The following is a 25516-nucleotide window of genomic DNA, read 5'->3' on the forward strand; positions in this document are numbered from 1 at the left end:
GGAGGCTGAGGCAAGAGAATTGCTTGGACCGGGGAGGCAGAGGTTGGGGTGAGCCAAGATTGCACCACTGCACTCCAGCATGGGTGACAGAATAAGATTCTGTCTCAAAAAAAAACAAGAAAAAAATCTACTCCTGATGGTCTAGGTAGCAAGGATCTTAACTGCTGATCCAATGGCATTTTATCTTATTTTATAATTTTATTTTTATCCTATGATTACCTTATTGAATACAACTTTAGTTATACTTTTATCTCACTCACTCAATTAATGGTTTTTAATTGCCAGTGTATATTAAATAATCAGGAAATTTTAAATTTAAATAATTATTTTAGAGCTTTACCAAGAAATTGTGATTAATTGTTCTAGGTTGCACCTTGGACACTGGTATTTTCAAATCTTTCCCAGGTAATTCTAATGTGTATTCTGAGTTGCAATTTCCATAGCACATTAAAATATCATCAACTATAAAACAGGGTCCCAGTGGTTTGTTTGGATTGACAGAAAAATCTAAAGTTAAGATTCAGAATCATTCCTTATTAAAGATTACTGCAGAATGAAAGTAAAGATATTCAAAAATGTTCTAAAATATTCCTCCATGAGCATAGAAGGCTTCTGAATCAAAATATCCAAGAATAATCATTACCTGTCTTCTTCCTCAAAATCCAAAAGAAATAATGGGAGTTCTAAATACATAATAGGCCAAGGAAACTGAGAAACATCCTGTCCACACATCAAAATAATGAGGAATTTCTGGAAGATAAAAAGTAGATATGATGAAGAAACTGAGACTCAATACATGCCTGAGATGTTACTAAAGAAAAAGTAAGTTTTCTCCCTTAAGACTCTGGAATAAAAAATGATGAGAGAAGGCAGGAAATAGAAGCAAGAGCCAGAAGTAGAAAATTCAGCAAGTAATTAATTAAAGCCTGCAAAATAGCTACTCTGTCTCTGGCTCGTAGAGCATCTGGCAACATGGGATGCTAGAAGTGCTGAAAAAGTGATGGGAATAGATTTTTTTAAATACATATAAAGAGAATGTTAAAATGTACAAGCTCAGTTTAAGACTAAGTGAATACCCATATAACCACGACTCCAGTTAATAGAACATTGCTAGTATCTTAAAATTCCTCTTCTGGATAACAACTTCTTTTTCTCCTAAAAGTAACCACTAAACTAATTTGATGATTATCATTTATTTTCTTATGTTTTAAGAAAATCATTTATGGTTTATGTTAGAGGATAGAAGCAAAAGGGGACCAAAAAAAGAAATAGAAGGAGCGATCTATGATCACAACTATAAATATTATTTGGTTTTGGCTCTTTTGGGACTTGATACACATGGCATCATGTATATACTCTTTTGTGATTGCTTTTCTCACTCAACAATATATTTCTAAGTTTCAAACTTGTTGATGTATGTGTGTACCTGCAATTCATTCCTTTTCGCTGATAGATAATAATCTACTTTATAAATATACATCCATTTTTTAGCCAATTCCTGCTGAAATTCCTGCTGAAGTATATTTAGACTGCTTCCATTTTTTAAATGTGATGAACAGTGCTGCTATATTTTTGTAATAATTCCTGATGTACATGTGTAAAAAATTCCCTTTGTTATATTATACTTTGTTATATTGCAGTAATATAGTCATATGTTCAACTTTCTTAGGGTATGCCAACCTATTTTCAAAATATTTGTACCAATTTACACTCCCACCATATGTATATGTGATATCCTATTGCTTTGCATTTCTTGCCATTATTTGAATTATTACAGTTTTTTTTTTNTTTTGAGATGGAGTCTCACTCTGTCACCCAGGCTGGAGTACAGTGGTGCAATCTTGGCTCACTGCAACGTATGCCTCCCAGGTTCAAGTGATTCTCCTGTCTCAGCCTCTCAAGTAGCTGGAATTACAGATGTGCACCACGAGTTTCACCACGTTGGCCAGGCTGGTCTCGAACTCCTGACCTCAAGTGATCTGCTTGCCTCAATCTCCCAATGTGCTGGGATTACAGGCATGACCCACCACACCTGGCTTTGAATTATTAAAGTTTTAAAGCTTAATCGTGTGTGTATGTAAAATTATCTCATCATGACTTTCATTTGAATTTATTTGATTACAAATGATACATATTTTTTGTAGTTTATTAGTTATTTGGATTGCCTTTTTTGTAAATTTTTTATTCAAACTTTTGTCATTTTTATTAGACTGTCCCTATTTTTCTTACTTATTTATGATATATTATTAAGTTATTAATTCTAAAACTTTACTGGGCACTTTCTATGTCCTGGGCCCTGTTCTAGATACTTGAAATACCTAATTAGAACACACACAAAATATACATATCCCTAAGTAACTATTCTCTGCTCTTAGACACCTACTAGTGTTGGGAGTGAAAGGGGGGAAATAGGCAATAAAAATAAAAAGGTAAACTATGTTGCATTTTATAAGTTAATAAGTTCTACAAGTGAAAAAAAAAGAGGAAAAAATTTAAACAGGGTAAGGGGTGTTAGATTGCTAGTGTTGCATGGAAATGGAGCAAATTACAATGAAAAATACTATAAGAATAAACCTTATGAAGATACAACTGAGGGCGTGAGTACATGAATACGCAAAGTTGAAGCCTTCATCATCCTGGATCCTATAGTCACTATGATGATCAGAGATCATATAATATGAGCAGAGGAGTGTATTGTCTCAAGCTATTGAGATATGTGGGTTGTTCTTTACTAGATTGTTATCTGGCTCATCCTACCTGAGGCAGGTACAGCAAGAGGCACAAATAAAAAGACTATTGTGATATTCTTCGAGTATAGAATTCTTTAAGCAAAGAAGACAACCTAGAAATTGTCAAAGAAGGGAACAAATTTGATTACATAAAAACGAAAAGCTCTCTATAGAAAATGTACCACAGAAGAAGGATAATAGATGTATAATACTTTGCGAACAAAATGGAAGATTTATACACAAGGAATAGACACCCGTAATGTACAAAGGGTTCTTATGAATCAGTTAACAAAAAAAATTGTTCTAGAAACATGGACAAGGAATATGGATAAGCCATTCAAACAGACGATCTATATTACATAACAATATTCACAATACATCAGAAATACACACACACATATTTCATACCTTTTTAAAAGTATACATATTATATATAATAAAATGTATATATATAAACACACATATGTGTACATATACATACACACACTATATACATATATATTTTATTTGTATGTGTACAGAAAAAGTTGTGGATGATATATATTAACTATTAGAGTTTCAGAACTTTATCAACTGCAAGATCTTTAATTTTACAAAACAGTTAAAAATGTCAGAGTATGGTTATGTTTGGTAAATTTCAGTTAGCGATTGAACATGATTGTATTGTGCAGTTTTGGTTATACTGTCCTATAAATATCATTTAGGTCCAGTTGGCTAATTATATTATTCACAGTCTCTTTATACTGATTGATCTCCCTGATACATAAGTTACTGAAAGGAAAATATTAAAATTTCAAAGAATTATTGCGTATTCACCTATTTCTTTTTTGGGTTTTGTAATCTTTTATTTACATATTTTAAAGCTACGTTACTAAGGAAAATAAACAAGATTTTTAAAAATTATCTTTTTTTCTTGCTTGTTATTCATGAACTGTAGATTTAAGACGGTTATATCTTCCTGTGAAAAAACATTTTATCATTGTGAAATATCCTTATTTTTCTCTCATAATACTCTTTGTTTAGGTCTACTTTGATACTGTTATAGTCGTATCAGCATTTTTTTATTAGTATTTATTATACATAGCATATTTTTACTTTCTTTTATTTTTAACCTATATTTTTTTTATTTCAAATGTGTTTCTTGTAAGTAGCATATAGCTGGAGCTTTTAAAAAAATTTAGTCTAACAGATTTGACTTATAACTGAAGATTTTTAGTCCGTTTAAATATAACATATGAACAAGCATGCAACATCATTGGTCGATATGAAAATGCATGTAAAACCACAATTAAATGCCTCCTTAAATCCAGCAAAATTGTTAAAATTTAAAAGAATGACAATAGCAAGCTTTGCAAGAACATAGACCTACTAGAATTCTTATAAATTATTAGCAGTAGTGTTAATTGGTTAATGAAGCCACTTTGGAAAATGTTTTAGCAGTATATTCTACTAAACTTGAACACGTGGGGCTTAAGACATGTAATTCTACTCTTTAGTATATACCTGACAGAAATTAGATGAGTATAAGACATGCACAAAGTATTCACAGCATCCTTAATAATGAAGACAAAAACTGAAAATAACTCAAATGTCTATCAACAGGAATACTGATAACTAAACTTTGGTATACTCATGCATTGATATACACACATCATTAGAAAAGAACTGATATATAGGAAAACATGAATAAATTACATTGACATAATGTTGAATGAAAAAAGCCAGACAAAAAGGTGTATATACTATACGATTTAAATTATATACAGTTTAATAAGAGGCAAAATTAACCTTGGGTGACAGATACCAGAGCGTGGTGACTTGTGGGAGAGGATGACCAGTAATAAGATTGATTGGCATGAGGAAACCCTCTGATATGCTGAAAATGTTCTATATCTTGACCCGAGTAGTGGTTTCATGGGTATATACAGACATAAAATGTCAATCTGTACACCTGACATTTGTGCACTCTAGGTAAGTTACACCTAAATTTAAAAAATGAAAATAAACATCCAGTTTTTCATGTTTAAGAAAATCCCAAAGTCAGTATATATGAAACTAACTTAACATACACTATTTGGGGTTTATGTTATCTTTCCATAACCTAATGTTGGTTAAAATGAGGTGCTTCCCTATAGTCCTGTTCAGCAGAATAGACATATTTTGGGTGTTACCGTTTCTAAGTTTTTGGGCTGTGAAACTGATGCTTGGTCTTCATGAAGGGTTGTGCTGAAGACACAATGAGGAGAAATGAAGAAAAATATGAGTGTCCAATTCTGAATTTTATTGTTCTTTCCCCTCCAGACAAATAATTTTTCCAGATAAATAATTTATTAAGGATAATAATTTTCATTTATGACCTTGCCTAGGTATTTTTGTCAATGTTGAGATGGCTGACTAATAGCATTTTTGGAAGCATTTTCACTGTACAAGAAAGTAGTGACTATATTCACGCTAGTGAAATGCGCTAATGTTTTCTCTTTTAAGAATGCAACACATTTTATCCCTTTGAATAGCTCAATTAGAATTTCCTTAAAAGCTCAGGTAAATACACACTACACTGTGAAAGATACCGCTACTAGAAAGTAGACAAGTGGAACCTCTGGAACAATTAAGTAGATGAGATGTGAGAACAGAAGTGTTGTTTTAATAGTTTTGTGGCTGATTCTGAGATCAATGGAATTATTATGCCAAGTGTTCCTCTTGTCTTGCTTTGATCTAGTAGTAGATAATTTTGAGAATGAATATTGCCAATAATCCTCCTGGCAGCATATAAGCCACTTAGAGTAGTTTCAAGAGTACCAGTTCTAGAGTCAGGTTGCTCAGGCTCTAATCCTGTAATCACCAGGTCCATGCTGGGAGTCCAGACACAAGCTACTCCGTTTCTCTGAGCTCAGTTTCCTCAGTGGCAAAAGTGGTAACAATACATTCCACACAGGCTTGTTGTGAAGATTAAACACAAGAGTTTATATTTAAATGAGGAAAATTTGTTTATCCATTTGTTTATACTAATCATGCACAGCAAGAAGGATGAAAGATGTAGAATCCAGCTGGAACTGAGAACGTATATAGTAGATTTTATAGTAATGATTTCATGAGACAATCCACTTAAATTGATTTGAATGGTACTTGGTATATAATACTTGATTAATAACAGCTCTCTTTATGTTAATTTTTAGCACTTTGAAAAAATGTGCATATTTGAAATCTAGATATACCTTAATTCTTATGAAGATTCAGAACAGACATTAATTTGTTTTTAATCTGTGTTGTGCATTGATGACAAAGCATTAGAGTGGAAATTTGGAAATCACTGGGCAAAGGTGATGAGGAACAAGTGACTCTTTCCTTCCTTTCATTTGTTCATGTGGGTTCTCTTTAAAACCTGTGCTCTATGCAATCATATTATGGTATTCCCTGCTTCCTGCATGACAGAATGGGTGATGATTAGAACTTCCTACAGTCCTTCATATTATTCCCTCTTCCACATTATTAAACTTTTTTCAATTAGGCTTCCAGTTCCTTCAGATAGATTATAAGTGAGCCCTCTGGATTCAAAGGAAGCTCCCTTGTTACCTAGAGCCCAGGTATTCCAGCTTCTCAGGTAACCAGAAATTAATCTTTTCATTACCCCTCTATGGAGAGTGACAAGTTTTTAGAGTATTACAAATAAATATAGCATCTTCTCAGTGATTCATTTTGCATTAAAAAAAACCACACACACACAGCCACTGAATAAAAAATCGTTGAGGACTCCATTTCATTTTATGCCTAGCAGCAAATATTACAGGATTGTGGAGGCAGTTAGAAATGGTTCAGCTCTAATTTAACTTGTCTGCAAAATGGCTTGTAGCCCACTGTCTACAGGATACCAAAACATTTAATGACAGGTGAACACCTCAGCTGGCCATCTGGATAGTTACTAAATGCCAGTCATATGGGATTGCACAAAGACCTGAATGGATGACTGAATTTTCACTTTATTTCCATTTTTTATCTTTTCTCCAGATTTCATCCTTTTCTGATTTCCCTTCTTATTCATCTATAATAATAGCCATTAGGTGAACAGAATTTTCTTCCAGAATGGCATGGCTTTCTCTCTGCCAGAATCTCATCTTCCTTCCTCCATAGGACTTAACCCTGGTTGAGGATCCAAGCAACTGATAAATTGTTAATAGACTTCCGCACATGTAATTAATGTTGGCATTCATCCAGGGCTCTTCTGTGAGTTTGGGGTGTGAATATAGCTGTCCAACAGATAAAATGTGTGCAAAGCTCTGAATACTTAGTAAATTTCCCAAATGAATAACATCTTCGGTGCCTTTGATCTTGATTAAAGAGAGAGATGAAGATATATTTGGCCATCCAGTCTACTTTGAATTCATGTTCCTTATCATCATGTCTTGTCTGTATAAACTTTGGCAATTTTTCTTTTACTTTGAGTGCCCTTTTCCTCACCAGGAAAAACAAAATAACCTATGAGGGTTGCCGTGTGGACCAAATGAGATACCAAAATCTGAAAAAGTTCCTTTGAAACTGTTGAGGGATTTACAGTTGTGAAGAATAGGGATGTACAATACTATTTACTATGGAAAAAGCATAGCATCAGAAGCTGAATACAAAGTAGAAACTTAAAAGCTTAGAAGGACCTCAATGACAAGAATCCTGTCATTGTATTATTCCATGCTCCAGATATTAGCTGAAATGAAGTGACTCCTTCAGATGTTTGCTAAATGAGAAAAACACTTTAAGAAACTATGAAAAAGAAGAATATTTAAATTTTAGTATTGTTATATTCTAATAGATTCAATCTCTTATAAAAAGCGATTGTTTTCCACCTGCTAAAAATCAATTATTACTTATTTCTTAAGGGACTACTATGTACCAGGCACTTGACTGGGACTACAACAAATGTAAAGAAACCATTCAAATATCAAGGAGAGAGAATTTTGATTTGGGCTAGTGAATTCAACCTATCTATTGAATTCTCTTTTGTCTTCTTCACCCTTAGCCCCTTCCAATTAATAAATTTTTATCAATATAACAAAGAATAAAAATGTTAGAAACCTGCAAAATTTTATAAAGGAAAAGTTTCCAACCCCCAAGTCACTGAATACAGATAACCTGCCGAAGGATTGTATGTAATAAGAAACTCAAGAAGAAGGTCAGCAAAGCAACCAGTCTGAGTGACATGGGCTGGAGGTAAGGCTGGAAGTCTCCCTGCCTCCCCGGGTAATAGTCAGGTAATAGACACTGAGCAGATGGAGATTGGGAACACTGATTAAAAGTTAAATAATATGTAATTGCTCAACTCAAAAGAGACATGGAGGTAGAAAGGAGTCTACTGGAAGTTGTAAATACCATGTGGAATTAGATGACCATCTAGAGAATTCTTAGAATGTCCTAGAACTCAAAGGCAAATAATGAAGAGATTCACATAATGATTAAAAAAGCAGAGGCAAAAAAACATGAATAATAGATCCAAGATTATGTGTACCTGTATATACGTGAGTGTATACACACTCAGAGTCCTTTTCTGCTCTCTATTTTGTGAAATAACTCCACCTATAATAAATACCATACCCAGATGAGTACAAAATATTTCTATATTCTTTCAAAATAGTTTTCTGTTTATTTTTAAATGCTTAAACTATTTCAGGGAACTGAAAAAAATGAATTTAATTAATGAGAGCAAAACCAAAATCTTAAATAGAGAACTCAGAAAACTATGCAGACCTGTCTGAGATACAGATGCAAGAATCCTAAATACAACATTTGTATATTAAATTCAAAATAAATTTCTTAAAAGAATAAACTGTCAACACTATTCTACTTTTTGTCTAATAAACTTATTTGTAAGTTAAAAAAAAGTACTTGGATTTCGATTAATATTTTGCTTAAATGATAGATTGATCTTCAGATAACAAATTTATTGACCTAAAGAATTTTTTAACTTTTCTAATGTTAAAACAATATTCTCTACTTTCAACTATTACTACTCAAATTTTTTAACCCAAGTCTCCTTTGGATGAGCCACCCTATTTTAAAATGAGGTTTAAGCTTATACACACATTTTTACTATAATCATTTGATGTTAATGTGATTGATCACTGAGTCTGCTTCCAGTAGACTTTTGTACATCGGGAAAAAGGAAAGTTGAACTCTAAAGGATCACTTTCAACATCAAATCCATGTGTATATACATGGACTAACTGCTGCAGTAACAAATCCTCCACATTTCAATGGCTTCCAGCAGCCTGTTTCTTTCTTGCTTATGTTAAAGGTCCATTGTAGTTGGCTGAGACCTCATGCTGTCTTTACTCTGGATCCCAGGTGGATAGAGCTTCAAGAATCTAGACTATGGCTGGTGTACTGGGCTGAATAATGTCCTTTAAAGTTTCATGTCCATCTACAACTTCAGAATGTGATCACATCTGGAAATAGGGTCTTTGCAGAACTAGTTAAGCTCATGAGATAAAATCACCCCAGATTTAAGGTGGGTCCAAAATATAATGACTCATGTTTTTATAAGAGGAGAGGACACAGAGACACAGAAAGTGATGTGAAGATGGAGGTAGAGATTGAAGTGATGCATCTACAAGGCAAAGAATGCCAAGTATTGTTAACCACCAGAAACCAGGAGGGAGGCATGATCTCTCCCTTGGAGCCTCCAGAAGGAACCAACACTTCTAACCCCTTCATTTTGTTTTCCTGGTCTCCTAAGCTATAAAAGGTTAAATTTCTGTTGTTTTAAGCCACCTAGTTTGTGCTAATTTTTTACGGCAGCCTTATAAAATTCATATATCTGGTGACTTAGGCAATGGGTAACCGAGTTCTAGAGTATGTCTCACTTTGGCTCAGCATAGAAGTGTCCTGGTTCCTTTCCACTCGTAACATGTTAGCCAAAATGACTTACACACTCCCACACAACCAAAAAAGAGTCAGGAAGGGCAATCCTATCATGTGCCAAGAAGCAGAGAACCAGAAATATTTGGCAACAGTACTAATGACTAGACTGAACCCACTGTATTACTCTGCTTTCAGAGGCAGAAGGGCAGGAAAAAATACATCTTCGCAAATGCATTCTGATGAAAATAGATAACAGGAATATCCTATTCTCTTGCGATAGAGAGATATTTTGCCCTCCAAAGCGACATTCCGTATATTCTTTCTGATAGATACATCAAAGTTGAATTACAAATTTCTCTTAAAATTTGGCAACGCCTCAACATTAGTAAGAAAAGCCTTCCTCATAATCCTGTAAATGGCATTTTCAGAAACAACATTAGGAAAACATTGCCTGAATTCATTCTGCAGAGATGGGATTTGGATATTTTCTTTGAAATAATTTTTAAGACTCTTGTCTTTATAAGCTTCATTAAGACAAAAAAATAAAGAGGCATTTTAAGAGAAAAATTACTAAATTCATAGTTGGAGTCTGTTTCTGTTAGAGGTAAATAAATCATAAAGAGAAATACTGCTGGTGTTTTAGATTCAACTTATACAAAACTTCAAAATACCAGTCAAATATTCCCAGCTTTGCTAAAAGTTATACATTTTTGATAGTTTGAAGAATTTAGTCTTATGTCTAGTTTTAGGAAAGCAGGGGGAAAAGAGGTCAGCCAGGCTGTTACCCTTTGATAACAGAGCATAAGACAGAATAACTGAAAGCATTCAAACATTTTTGAGATTTTCTTCTGTAAATTTTGTACTTTTTAATATACTGTACCCAAATGGCTCTCTGCCTCCTATTTTTTATACTATGCAGAATTAAAGTAGGTGTTTTTATTTATAATATTTTTTATTTGGATGGGTACGTAATAGGTGTATATATTTATGGGGTACATGAGATATTCTGATACAGGCACGATGGGTAATGTGATTATTATGATCACATCAGGGTAAATAAGGTATCCGTATCCTCAAACATTTATCATTTCTTTGTGTTAAAACATTCCAATTTTACTTTAGTTTTTCAAAAAATATGTAATAAATTATTGTTGACTTTACTCAGCTTGATGTGCTCTCAAATACCGCATCTTATTTATTTTACCTAACTATATTTTGTACCCATGTAACCAACCCCATGAAGTAGGTGACACTTCAGTATGTGATTAATGTTAAAAACTTGACTTTAAATACTTATTGATACCTTGTCCTTTTTCAATTTAAAATCATTAACTGAGAATAGTAATTTTTAGTACTATTCATTTAAAATAATGTTATATTATACCTAATTTGCCCTTAGCTATTTTTGGGAAAGACTACTGAAAGAAATTCCATACAGAGTGAAATAGAAAATATGTTAGCTTGTATGAGAAATTTAACAGCCTCTTGCCTTCAGACATTTGTAAGCCACTGCCCCATTTTCAGCTCAACCAGTTATCAATTGTATTTTATTTTTAGTGACTTTTAAAATCATGATCATGTTGAACATTTTAGGCAAAAATAATAAATATTAACAAAATTATGTTGTTAATTGTGAAGAAATTTGTTTGTTTGGTCAAAAAAAAAACCACAAAAAACCCTTCATTTTATGTCTCTTTGTGTGTCAGTTTCTTCACATGGAAAACTCTTTGAGAAAGAACACTATGGCTAAACTATTGTAAGGAATTGTTGCCTAATTCAAGTCTTCGTAGAGCAAGGAAAATACCTTGTATGCAACAGTTTTGCATGTAATTTACTTCCTTATGATGAGATGATTTGTTCTTATAGATTACTGGGCTGTTCTGGAAGCCAATGCTTAGAAGTCAACCATGCGAGATAATCTCCTGCTTCCTTTGTCCTATGAGCATTTTTTAATTAAAAAATTTTAAAATTTAATTTTTGCAAAAATGATGTTCATGACCCTAACATTGCTGCATTATTATTATTGTTTAATTTTTAAACTTTGGGGGTACATAGTAGGTGTACATATGTATATGGTACATTAGATGTTTTGATATAGGTGTGCAATGCAAAATAACCACATCAGAGTAAATGGGGTATCCATCACTTCAAGCATGTATCCTTTCTGTTACAAGCAATCCAACTATACTCATTTAGTTATTTTAAACTGTACAATTAAATTACTGTCTATAGCTATCCTGTTGTGCTATCAAATACTAGATCTTATTCATTCTACCTGTTTTATTGTACCCATTAACCATCCCCACTTCCCCCCCAACACCCCCAGAAGCTTTTTCCCATTTTTAAAAATCAGATTATTAGACTTTTTTCCTATAGAGTTGTTTGAGCTCTTTATATATTCTGGTTATTAACCCCTTGTCAGATGTGTAGTTTGCAAATATGAATATATTATCCCATTCTGGAGGTTGTCTCTCACCTTGTGGACTGTTCCCTTTACTGTGCAGAAGATTTTTAACTTAATATGATCTCATTTGTCCATTTTTGCTTTTGTCTACTTTGACTGTGCTTATAGGGTATCACTCAAGAAATATTTGCCCACTCCAATGTCCTGGAGAGTTTCCCCAATGTTTTCTTGTAATAGTTTCATAGTTTGATGTCTTGCATTTAAGCCTTTAATCCATTTTGATTTTATTTTTGTATATGGTAAGAAATAATGTTCTAGTTTCATTGATGTGCATATGGATATCCAGCTTTCCCAGCACCATTTATTGAAGAGACTGTCCTTTCCCCAGTGTAGTTTGTTGGCACCTTTGTCAAATATGAATTCACTGTAGATGTATGCATTTATTTCTGGGTTCTCTATTCTGTTTAATTGGTCTATGTATCTGTTTTTATGCCAGTACTGTACTGTTTTGGTTACTATAGCTCTGTTCTATAATTTGAAGTCAAGTAACTTGATTCTTCTAGTTTTGTTCTTTGTGCTAGAGATGGCTTTGGCTACTCTGGGTCTTTTGTGGTTTCATATAAATTTTAGGATTTTTTTCTTTTTCTTAAAAGAATGTTATCAGTATTTTGATACGTATTGTATTGAATCTGTAGACTGTTTTGGGGTGTATAGACATTTTAACAATATTCTTCCAATCTATAAACATGGAATATCTTTCAATTCTTTTGTGTCCTTTTAAATTTTTTAATCAATGTTCTATAGTTTCCATTGTAGTAATCTTTCACTTCATTGGTTAAGTAATTCCTAGGTATTTAATTTTATTTGTAGCTAACTAGGATTTTTTACTTTATTTCTTTTTCACATTGTTTACTGTTAGCATATAGAAATGCTACTGAATTTAGTATGTTGATTTTTGTATCCTGCAATTTTACTAAATCTGTTCATCAGTTCTAGTAGCTTTTTGGTGGTGTTTTTCAGTTTTTCCAAATGTAAGAACATATCTTCTGCAGAAAGGATAATTTGAATTCTTCCATTCCATTTTGGATGCCCTTTATTTCTTTCTCTTGTCTCATTGCTCTATCTTGGATTTCTAGTTCCATGTTGAATAAGAATGGTAAAGTGGGCATTCTTGTCATTTTCCAGATATTAGAAGAAATGTTTTAGCTTTTCCCCATTCAGTGTGACAGTAGATGTGGGTCTGTCATATATGGCATATTGAGGTATGTTTCTTCTATACCTAGTTAAGGGCTTTTATCACAAAGGAATGTTAAATTTGATCAAATACTTGTTAAGAATCAATTGAAATGATCATATGGTTTTTCTTCTTCATTCTGTTAATATGATGTATCTCATTGATTGATGTGCATATGTTGAATGATCCTTGCATCCCTGGAATGAATCCCACTTGGTCATAATCAACGGTAATTTTAATGTGTTCCTTAATTCAATTTGCTAGGTTTTTTTTTTTTTTTTTTTTCTTCTTGAGACCAAGTTTTGCTCTTGTTGCCCAGGCTGGAGTGCAATGGCGTGATCTTGGCTCGCATCAACCTCTGCCTCCCAGGTTCAAGATATTCTCCTGCCTCGGCCTCCTGAGTAGCTGGGATTACAGGCATGAGCCACCATGCCTAGCCAATTTTGTATTTTTAGTAGAGACAGGGTTTCTCCATGTTGGTCAGGTTGGTCTCAAACTCCTGACCTCAGGTGATCCACCCAGCTCAGCCTCCCAAAGTGCTGGGATTACAGGCTTAAGCCTCTGCACTTTGCCAATTTGCTAGCATTTTGTTGAGTATGTTTGCATCAATATTCATTAGAGATATTGGCTTGTAGGTTTTGGTTTTTTTAATTTGTCTTTGTCTGATTTCAATAACAAGGTAGTACCAGCCTTGAAGAATGAATTTGGAAGTATTTCCTTCTCCTCTGTTTCTTGGAATAGTCTGAATAGGATTGCTATTAGATTTTCTTTAAATGTTTGGTAGAATTCAGCAGTGAAATCAATGGGTCCTGGGCTTTTATTTCCTGGAAGACTTTTTATTATGGTTTTGATCCCATTACTTGTTAGTGGTCTCCTCAGGTTTTGGACTTCTTCATGGTTCAGTCTAGGTAGTTTTTATATGTCTAGGAATTCACCCATTTTTTTTTTCTGGCTCTTTTAATTTATTGGCATATAGTTACTCATAGTAGTCATGAAATATCCTTTGAATTTCTGCAGTATTGGTACAAACATCTCCTTTTTAATTTTGGATTTTGGGTTTGCTTTGCTCTTGCACTTCTAGTTTTTTAAGATGCATTGTTAGGTTATTTATTTGAACTTCTTCTTTTTTAATTTAGGCATTTATAGCTATAAACTTTCCTATTAGTGCTGCTGTCATTATATCCCACAGGTTTTGGTATGTTGTGTTTTCATTATCATTTATTTCAATAATGTTTTCAATTTCTTTCTTAATTTCTTTATTGATCCACTGTTCATTTAGGAGAATATTAATTTTTGTGTGCTTATACACTTTCCAAACATCCTCTCATTTTTTATTACTAGTTTTATTACATTGTGGTCAGAAAAGATGCTCTATGTTACTTCAATTATTTTGAAAGTTTTAAGACATTTTTTGTGACCTAACATATAATCTACCTTTGAGAATGATCCATGATGCTGAGGAAAATAATGTGTAATCTGCAGCTGTTGCATGAAGTATTCTGTAAATATCTATTAGGTCCATTTGACCCATAGTGCAGATTAAGTTTAATATTTCTTTGTTGATTTTCTGTCTAGGAGATCTGTCTAGCACCGAAAGTGGGTTGTTGAAGTCTTCAGCTATTATCGTATTGGGGTCTATCTCTCTTTAGCTGTAATATTTGCTTTATATATCTGGCTGCTCCAGTGTTGAATGCATATACATTTAAAATTAGTATATCATCTTGCTGAATTGACCGCATTATCATTATATAATGACCTTCTTTGTCTTACAGTTTTTGTATTGAAACACAGTTTTTCATATAAGTATAGATACTCCTGCTCTTTTTTGGTTTCCATTGACACGAAATATTTTTTGCATCCCTTTATTTTCAGTCTATATGTGTCTTTATAGGTGAAGTGTGGTTCCTCTACGCAACAGATCATTGGGTTATGCTTTATTATCTATTCAACCACTCTATGTCATTTTATGGGAGAATTTAGTCCATTTACACTCACTACTATTATTGATAATTAAGTACCTACTCATACAATTTTGATATGTGTTTTGGGGTTGATTTGTGATCTTCTCTCTCTTCTTTCTTTCCTTCCTGTCTTCCTTTTAGGGTAGGATATTTTTTTCTGGTGGTATAATGTTATGTCTTGCTTTTTATTTTTTGTGTACCCATTGTATGCTTTTGATTTGGGGTTACCATGAGGTTTGCAAATATTATTTTATAATCCATTATATTAAACTGATAACAACTTAACACTAATTGCAAAAACAAATATTTAAAAAGAAAACTAATAAAAACTCTATACTTAATTTCTCCACTTTTTAACATTTGTTGTTTCTCTTTATTTACTATTGTATTGTCTATGTCTTGAAAACGTGTAGTTGTTAGTGTTAACTGATTCATCTTCTAGTGTTTCTACATAAGGGTAGTTTACACACTACAATTACAGTATTATAATATGCTGTGTTTTTCTGTGTGCTTACTGTTGCCGGTGAGTTATGTATATTCAGATGATTTCTTATTGCCCATTAACATCCTTTTCTTTTTGACTGAAGAACTCCCTTTAGCATTCCTTATAGGACAGGTTTGGTATTGATGAAATCCCTCAGCTTTTCTTCATCTTTTGTGCCTTTATTTCACCTTCATGTTTAGAGGATATTTTCACTGAACATACTATCCTAGGGTAAAGGGGCTTTTTTTCCTTCAGTACTTTAAATATGCCATGCCACCCTTTCCTAGCCTGTAAAGTTTCCATTGAGAAGTCTACTCCAGACATATTGGAACACCATTGTACATTATTTGGTTTTCTTCTCTTGCCACTTTTAGAATCCTTTATTTATCCTTAACCTTTGGAAGTTTGAGTATTAAATGCCTTTAGGTAGTCTTCCTTGAGTTAAATCTTCTTGATGTTCTATAACCTTCTTTTACTTTAATATTGATGTCTTTGTCTACATTTGGGAGGTGCTATCATCCCTTTGAATTAATTTCCTACCCCAATATCTTTCTCTCTCTCTACCTCCTCTTTAAGGCCAATAACTCTTAGATTTGCCCTTTTGAGGCTATTTTCTAAATCCTGTAGTAGTGCTTCATTGTTTTGTATTCTTTATTCTTTTGTCTTCTCCGCCTGTGTGTTTTCAAATAGCCTGTATTCCAGCTTACTATTTCTTTCTTCTTTCTGAGCTATTCTGTGATTAAGAGACTCTGATGCCTTCTTCAGTACATCAGTTGAAATTTTCATCTCTAGAATTTTTGCTTTATTCTTTTTAATTATTTTGATCTCTTTGTTAAATTTATCTGATAGATTATAAATTTATCCTCTGTGTTAACTTGAATTTCTTTCAGATTCCTCAATATACCTATTTTAAATTCTCTTTCTGAAAAGTTACATATTTCTAGTTCTCCAGGATTGGTTCCTAATGCTTTATTTAGTTTGTTTAGTGATGTAATGTTTTCCTGAATGGTCTTGATGTTTGTGGATCTTTGTTGTTGTTTGGGCACTAAAGAGTTAGATATTTACTCTCGTCTTTACAGTCTGGACTTGTTTGTACGTGTCTTTCTTGGGAAGGCTTTCCAGATATTTGAAGGGATGTGGGTCTTGTGATCTAAGCTCTATCTGCATTACGGGGCATCCCAAGTCCAATAATGCTGTGGTTCTTATAGATTCATAGAAGTACTGACTTGGTGGTCTTGGATAAGATAGGAAAGAATTATTTGAATTACCAGGCCAAGTCTCTTGCTGTCTTCCTTTATTTTCTCCTAATAAATGGTCTCTCTCTCTCCCTCTTCCTCTCCCTCTCCCTTTCTCTCTCCCTCTCCCTCTCTCTCTCTTTGTGCTGAGCCACCTGGAACTGGGAGTGTGGTGACACAAGCCCTGCTGCGGCCACCACTATTGGGACTGTACTGATCTGATTCAGGCCTGAAGCCAAAACAGCACTGAATCTTGCTCATGACCCACTGCAATCACTTCCTGGCTACTGCCTATTTTCTCTCAAGGCCCTAGAGCTCGATAATCAGCAATTGGTGGCAAAGCTAGTGAGGCTTGCATTCTTCACTTCAGGATGATGAGTTCCCTCAAGTTTAAGTGGATCCAGAGATGCCATTTTGGAGCCAGGGACTAGAGTTAAAACCTTAGAAATCTACTTGGTGCTCCATACTATTGTGGCTAAGCTAGCACTCAAACCAAAAGACAAAGTCCTTCCCAGTCTTTCTTCCTATTTTCACAGGCAGAGTCGTTTCTCCACACACCCACTATCACTACAAACCCACAGGGGTTACCGCCAGGCTACTGCCAATATCCACCTAAGGTTCAAGGGCTCTGCAGTCAGCTTGTGGTGAATGCTTCCACATCTGGGACTCACCCTTCAGGATAGTGGACTCCCCTCTGGATCAGGGCACATCCAGAAATGATGTCCAACTGCCAAGGCCTGTAATCAGGTACCTGAAAAGCCCACTTGGTACTCTACCCTCCTGTGGCTGTTAGTACCTCAGTTGTAAGGTTGTAAGACAAAGTCCCCTTTACTTTTCCTTCTGCTTGAGAAAAGCAGAAGAGATTTCTGATGTTAGCCACCACAGCTGGGCATGTGCTGAGTCTTACATAAAGCCAGCATGTATCAAAGTCTCACCAACAGACCACAGTTTACCACGTGGGTATTGCTGCTGGTTACTCAGGGTCCAAGGGCTCTTTATTCAGCAGGCGATGAATCCTGCCAGGACTATGTCCTTGCCTTCAAGGCAGCAGGTTCCTCTTCTTGCCCAATATGTGTCTTGAAATATAATCTGTTAGCCAGCACGTGGAATGGGGGCCTCTCAGCTCTGCTAGTGCTGTATCCTACTGTGGTTGATCTGGTATCCCAGATGCAAGACAAAGTCCTCTTCACTCTTCCCTTTCTTTTCCTCAGGCAGAAGGAAGGAGTCACTTTTGTTGTCTCAAGCTACACTGCCTGCAGTTGGGGAAGGAGTAGCACAAGCATTCTCTCAGCTATTTCAGCTGGTGTCTCATAGGTCACATGCCTCCCAAGTCCACTGGCTCTTAGCCCAACTCAGCACTAGGACTTCCCTAGGAATTGCAGTCTTTATGACCTAGATTATCTTTCAAATTTATTTTAGGCCACAGAGCACTGTAGCTTGCAGTGGTGAAGTTTGCTGAAATTCAAGTTCCTACCACTGGGATGAATGATTCCTTTCTGGCTAGGGCTGCTATAAATGCTCCCTCCATGGGCAGGTATCAGCTGAATTCAACCTGGTTTCCTTTCTGCTGTGATAGGCAGCACTGAATTCAATGTGAAACCCCACAATTGTTACACTCTCTCTCCCAAGTGCACAGATTCTCTCTCTCTTCCATGTGGTTACTGGTTACTGCCAGCAAATGGAAGAGCGGTAGCATTAGTTATTGAAAACAATCTTTCCTTCCTTCTTTAAGGTCTCTTTCAGTGAAATGAAATTAAAACCGAGTACTGTGATTTCTTACCTGATTTTTGGTTCTTATGGAAGTCCTATTTTTGTGGAGGTACTTGTAAAATTTTGTGTTCCTGTGGGGGCTGGGGAGAAAATCCATGAAGGCTTTTACTTGGCCATCTTGCTCTGCACCCTCCTGCTGCATTGCTACTGATATATATCACAATTATAGTTTTCTCAGTCCAACTCAGTTTTTAAGATATGTGGTGTTACTTCGTATAAAAACCAGTTTTAAAATATCTAGACAAATTTACCATAGCATAATTTACATTTAGTAAAATTCACCTTCTTTAGGATATATTTATTTGAGTTTTGGCAAGCGTGTACACTTGTGTGACTATCATCAAAACCAAATATAAAATAATTACATCACCTTCCCTAAATCATTGCTGGCCCCTTTGTGGACACTTCAACTCCAGTACCTGTCAACCACTGAACTGGTTTGTAGTTTTGCTTTTTCAGCAGTCAAACAAATTGAATCATATGTAGTAACTAAATTTGGGAGTCAGGCCTCTCTCTTTAGTGTAATACATTTAATATTCATCCATGTTGTTATTTACATTAGTACTTGCTCATTTTTATTAATGAGAAATATTTCATTTAAAGATTTGTTTTATTCAGCTTTTAAGAACATTGGGACTACTTCCAGTTATTTCTACTTGTGAATAAAGATGTTACAAATGTTTGTGTAATAACTTTTGTGAGAGCATGTTTTCATTTCTCTTTTGTGAATACTCATGAGGGTGTCACATGATTAAGTGTAGCTCTAACTTTGTAAGATAGTGATGAACTATTTTCCAAAATGGTTACAATGTTTTACATTCTTCCTTTTATTGTATGAACATTAGAGTTGCTCCACATCCTTGCTAGCACTTGGTTTTGCCAGATCTTAGCATCATGGTTTAAATTTTGCTTCCTTAAAGACTAGTGATATTCATCATGTTTCCAAGTGCTTGTTTGCTATTCATATATCTTTTTTGTTAAAGTGTCTGTTCAAATCTTGGGCCAATTGTTAAATCAGGTTGTTTTTTCATTACTGAGTTTTGTGAAACATTTATATAAGCTGGAAGCAAATCTATTGTCAGATATGTGTTTTGTAGATGTTTTTCTCTCAGGCAGCAGCTTGTCTCTATTCTCAAGGCAGTATTTTTCAAAGAGCCAATATTTTAAATTTTGATGAGGACAAGCTTACAAATTTTTCTTTATAAATTGTGCTTTTGGTCTCATACGTAGAAAATCTATACCTAACTGAAAGTTACAATAATTTTCTCCTATTTTATATTCTGGAAGTTTTATTAATATAGGTCTATGATCCATTTTTACTTTTATTTTTTGTACATAGCATTAAGTCAGTTTGTGGTTCATTTTTTCCCCCACTTTCTGTCTGGATGTCCAGTTGTCTTAGGATCATTTGTTGAAAGATTATTCTTCTTCAACTGAATCAGCTTTACACCTTTGTTAACAATTAATTGATTAAATTTGTGTGGCTTTATTTCTAAACTGTTTCTTTTACGTATGTATACATCTTTTTGCCACCAATAGCACACTGTCTTGATTGACGCATCTCTGTGAAAATTCTAGGGTTCAGATAATATGAGCCCTCAACTGTGTTAATGATTTACAAAATTACTTTGGCTATTCTTGCTCATTTTTCTTTCCCTGTATATTTTAGAATCAGGTGTTTATTTCTATTGGAAGGAGAAAAATTTCCTGCTGGAATTCTGAACAGAATTGTATTGAGTTTACAGGTAAATCTGGGAGAATTGACATCTTAACAAATTTAGTCTTCCAATCTATGGACATGGTGTCTATCTCCACTTATGTCTTTTTCATTTCTTTCATTATTGTTCTACAATTTTCAGCTTCTAGATCATATATATATATATATATATATATATATATAATGAGATCTATATTTATTTTTGTTATTGTTACTATTTTCAATGGTACTTGAAAAAATTCAAATTCCAATTGGTCATTGCTAGTATACATAAATATAAATGATTTTAATAAATTGATCTCATATCCTGTGAACTTGTTAAACTCCCTTAGTTCTAATACCTGTTTTGTAGATTTGGGGAGGTTTCTCTATATATAAAACCAAGTCACCTGTGTATAGACACAATTTTCTTTTCTTCTTCCAAAACTATATCCCTTGAATGCATTTTCTTGGCTATTATATTGGCTTCTTTTGTCAGTTAATATTATGAATTACATTAACTGCATATCATTATACTTTGAATTCCTGCTGTAAACTTATGTTGGTCATGATATAGTATTTCTAGCTTTAAATATTTTATTGATTAATTTTATATCTGTATTGATGAGGGCTACTAGTCTCTAATTTTCTTGTAATATCTGTATAAGTGTTTTATTGTTGGTGCTATTGGGGTGTTTAGCCCACTCACGCTTAAAGTAATTATTGTATGTGTGAATTCAATTCTACCTTTTTTTAATTTGTTTACTCAGTCTTTATTCTCTTCCCACTTCCCATTTCTTTACTTCTTTTGTGTTATTTGAACATGTTTTAGCATGCTATTTTTATTTATTGATTGTGTTTTTTTGCTATACATTTTTGCATTTTTAAAAATCATTGTTCTAGGGATTACAATATGCAAACTTAACTCTTCACAGTCTTCTTAGAATACATGTTTTACCACTTTCCATGTAACGTAGAAATGTTATATTCTACCCTGTATATCAGAATCCTTCTGGTCTCCACGGTTTCTGATGTGAAAATTACAGACATTCAAATCACTGATTCCCTATAAGTAATATTGTTGCTTTCCAGATTATATTATTTTTCTTTAATTTTTAGGAGTTTAATTGTCTGAGGATAGGTTTCTTTTCTTTTCTTGCCTTTCTTCTCTCTCCCCTTATTGAGATTCTGAGATTCTTGAGTTTGACTTTGTATGTCTTTGTCAAATTTGGGAAGTTTTCTGCCGTATTACTTGAAATATTTGAGGAACTCTAATAACTCAAGTCTTCAAACTTTTATAATTGTCTCCACAAGTGCCTGAGAATCAGTTTACATTTTAAAATTATTTATTCCTGTTTCACAGACAGAATAATTTATTTTAATCTATCTTCATTTTCACAGACTTTATCTTCTGTCATCTCGATTTTGCTAAAAAGTTCTTCCAGTATTTTTTTATAGCTACTTTTTTCATTTTTGAAATTTCCAATTGGTTCTTATTTTCTTCTTATTCTTTTTCTTTCATTTTAACAGAAATTCGCTTTCTTTTCCTTTAAGAGCTTTGGGTGTACTTGTTGTAACACTACTATAATAGTGTTTAAAGCTCTTCTTAGATAATTCCAACATCTTGGATATCTCAGCTTTGGTGTCTATTAATTACAAGTTGAGATTTCTGTGGTTCTTCAAATGCCAAGAAATTTTAGGTAGTATGCTGGACACTTTGGTATTATGTTATAAGATTCTCAGTCTTATTTAAATCCTGTGAGAAATATTTATATTTTGTTTGAGCACCTGATTTTTCGGCAAATTTAATCTCAGATAGCAAATTTTTCTCTGAGCTACAGTTCTAATATCAGCTTAATTTCAAAACTTTTCAAATCCTTTTTACTGCCATCTAGATCTGTGCCATATGTATCATTCAGTGGTTCAATCTGGGGGCTAGCAGTGGTCTATCATTTCAGTTTCCAATGTCTTTTGCATTAGCATTCAATCTATGCAAAATTGCAGGATTGCATTTTGACATTTATCACTCTGCAATCTCCCCAATACTTTCCGTTTACCTGGATAATCTTTTCAGTCCTTGAGCCAGGCTTTAGTTCTCTCTGCCATGGACATCAGCAACTGCAACCAGGTTTTTGAACAAGCAATGGGAGACCTGAAGGAAAAAGTGTTATAATCATCTCCAATGTGGTGAAACTGAATTCTGGTATTCTTCCCCAATCCACTTACAACTATTTACTTCTCATATTCATACAATAGCTATTCTAAAATCATCAAATAACTGTCCCATGACTTCTCTCCTGGCTTTATGTTTGTATTCATTGGTAAAGGCAATGGACTGTACTTACTCCATCCTACTTATAGCCAACACTTAATCTTTAGGTTTCAATAAAATAAAGGTACAGTTTCAGAAATAACATATTCATATTTGTAAGATATGCAATAGAAATTACAATACATTTTTTACAAACCATGCATCTGACAAAGATCTAATATCCAGCATCTATAAGAAACTTAAATTTACAAGAAAAAAAGACAAACAACCCCATTAAAAAGTAGACAAAGGACCCGAACAGACACTTTTCAAAGATGTACATACGACCAATAAGTATTTGAACAAAAGCTCAACATTACTTATCATTAGAGAAATGCAAATCAAAACCACAATGAGATATCATCTCATACCAGTCAGAATGGCTATTACTATATGTCAAAAAAATAATGGGTGCTAGAGAGGTTGCGGAGAAAAAGAAACACTATACCCTCTTGGTGGGAGTGTAAATTTTGTTTAACCATTGTGGAAAATAGTGTGGCAATTTTTCAAAGACCTAACAATAGAACTACCAATTGACCCAGTGATCCCATTACTGGGTATATACCCAAGGGAATATAAATCGTTCTATCATGAAGACACATGCACACATACGTTGATTGCAGCACTATTCACAATAGAAAAGACATGAATCAACCTAAATGTCCATCAGTGATAGACTGTATAAAGAAAATGTGATACATATACATCATGGAATGCTATGCAGCAATGAAAAATGATAAGAGTATGCTTTTTGCAGGAACATGGATAGAGCTGGAGGCCATTATCCTTAGCAAACTAATGCGGTAACAGAAAATCAAATACTGCATATTCTTATTTCTAAGTGGGAGCTAAATAATGAGAACACATGCACACATAGAGGGGAACAACACACACTGGGGTACACTGGAGGATGGAGGGAAAGATGAGAGGGCGGGTGAGGAAAAATAACTAATATGTACTAGGCTTAATACCTGGGTGATAAAATAATCTGTAAAACAAACTCCCATGACACAAGTTTACCTGTATAACAAACCTGAACATGTATCCCTGAACTTAAAAGTTAAAACAAAAATGACAGTATATATGATACTGAACACACTTAGCAAGCATTTCAGTTAACTAACATGTACCTTACACTGCTTGCTCTGAATTCTTTCTCACTGTATCTTCTAAGCACTCTCATCATTTGTGATTACTCAGAGATTTACTTTTTATAACCTGAATTATAAAAACAATTTACATTCCTTACATATTAAAATTATGTTGTAATATTGAATAATTTCTCTCAAGTCACACATGTCTTTTTATTCCCAATAATGTGGTAGCTCCTTTCAACTTTACCCCCTAATTCAGAATTGCTGTCCTAACATATATTATGTTCAGGCTGTTGCTAGCCCCCAAACACTTGCTGGTTGAGTATTTGCAATTTTGGACTAGGAACTAGACTGGCAAAGCCAATCTGAAAACATAAATGTCCATCATAGAATCTGCATTGTGGGTAATCTGCACAAGAACAATTGAGAATTTTCTCTAAATAAAATTTTAACCCATATTGAAGGCCTTGGATATCCCAAATAATCTTAAAATAGTAAAAAAAAAAAAACCAAATTATTATTCTTTCATACTTTACATGGTAGTTCTTACTAAATTACTGGTGGAAAATAAGGTTGATCCTAAGAGTTTATCTGTTCTAAGAAGTCACTTGCTACTCCTTTCTCTGACTGATGAAATACTTCTCATCCTCTAGGTTCAGGTTAAATGTTATATTCCTATTGAAGCCTTCATCCATACACCCACTCAAACTCATTTGTTCTCTCTTTTCTGTTTCTATGGTACTGTATTCATGCTGTTAATATGTTTTATGTGCCTTCTATCTTATTTTATATAGTTTTACTTCTCAGAGAGATTTTTAGCTTCTTGATGGCAAGGACCTAGGATGATTTTTTTTTTTTTTTTTCATCTTCAGTGCTTAGTTCAGCTGCTGACAAGATCAGGCACTTTTCTTTTAAATAAAGCTCCAAAGGTGATTCTGATGTACAACCATTTCAGAGTTTACGTGAGATAAAGAATTTCTTAAATAAAAATGATCATTTGATGAAAATTGAAAATACTGACTAAAAAACCGGATGTAAATTCAGCACAAGACAGTGCTCAAGGTATAATGAGATGTCATTATTACTCATTTTAACCTATTTTTCATGAATTTTTGTTGTTATTTACCAAAAAGTTTTTACCAAGATTATCCCCCTTAGTAGCAGCTGTCTCCCTGGGTTTTCTGGATAACATAAAAAGGCCAGTTCCAGCCAGATCTGACACCAATATAATAAGAATTTTTTAGCCTCATGACATTTGTTAGATTCATTGTTAGCTTAAGGGGGCACTCAATGTAATATAGTAAATACAGCTTGAAAAGTACATTTTTAGTTGAGTTAATATAGTTTTTAAAAAAACCTTTTTCTGTCATACAATTGCTTTTAGTCCCTTCGTAGTTCAACTAGCTTCCATTTGCATAAGAAGCATTTTATGTCAGGGAGAAGCAGTGTTTTCCAGAGTGGGGCACAGGGGACAGAGGGGGCAGAGGGAGCAGGATGAACATGTCAAACAGCCAACACTCCCAAATAGAGAGATTTCTTCTCTGAAATGATCAAGATAAGAAGTTTGAAATGTATTCATTTGGTAGTTTGAAGTGAATTTATTTATAAATAAAGAACCATTAATCATTCCTGAGCAGTAAGGAAGGAAATTAATATTTATTATCTGCTAAGTGCCAGTCAATATGCTTTCAGAACTAAAGGCTTTTGTAACTAACACTCTTTTCTTACCTACTCTACTCTTCTTACCTTAGC

This window comes from Cebus imitator, unplaced genomic scaffold, assembly GCF_001604975.1.
Source record: "Cebus imitator isolate Cc_AM_T3 unplaced genomic scaffold, Cebus_imitator-1.0 Scaffold115, whole genome shotgun sequence".
Classification (NCBI taxonomy): domain Eukaryota; kingdom Metazoa; phylum Chordata; class Mammalia; order Primates; family Cebidae; genus Cebus; species Cebus imitator.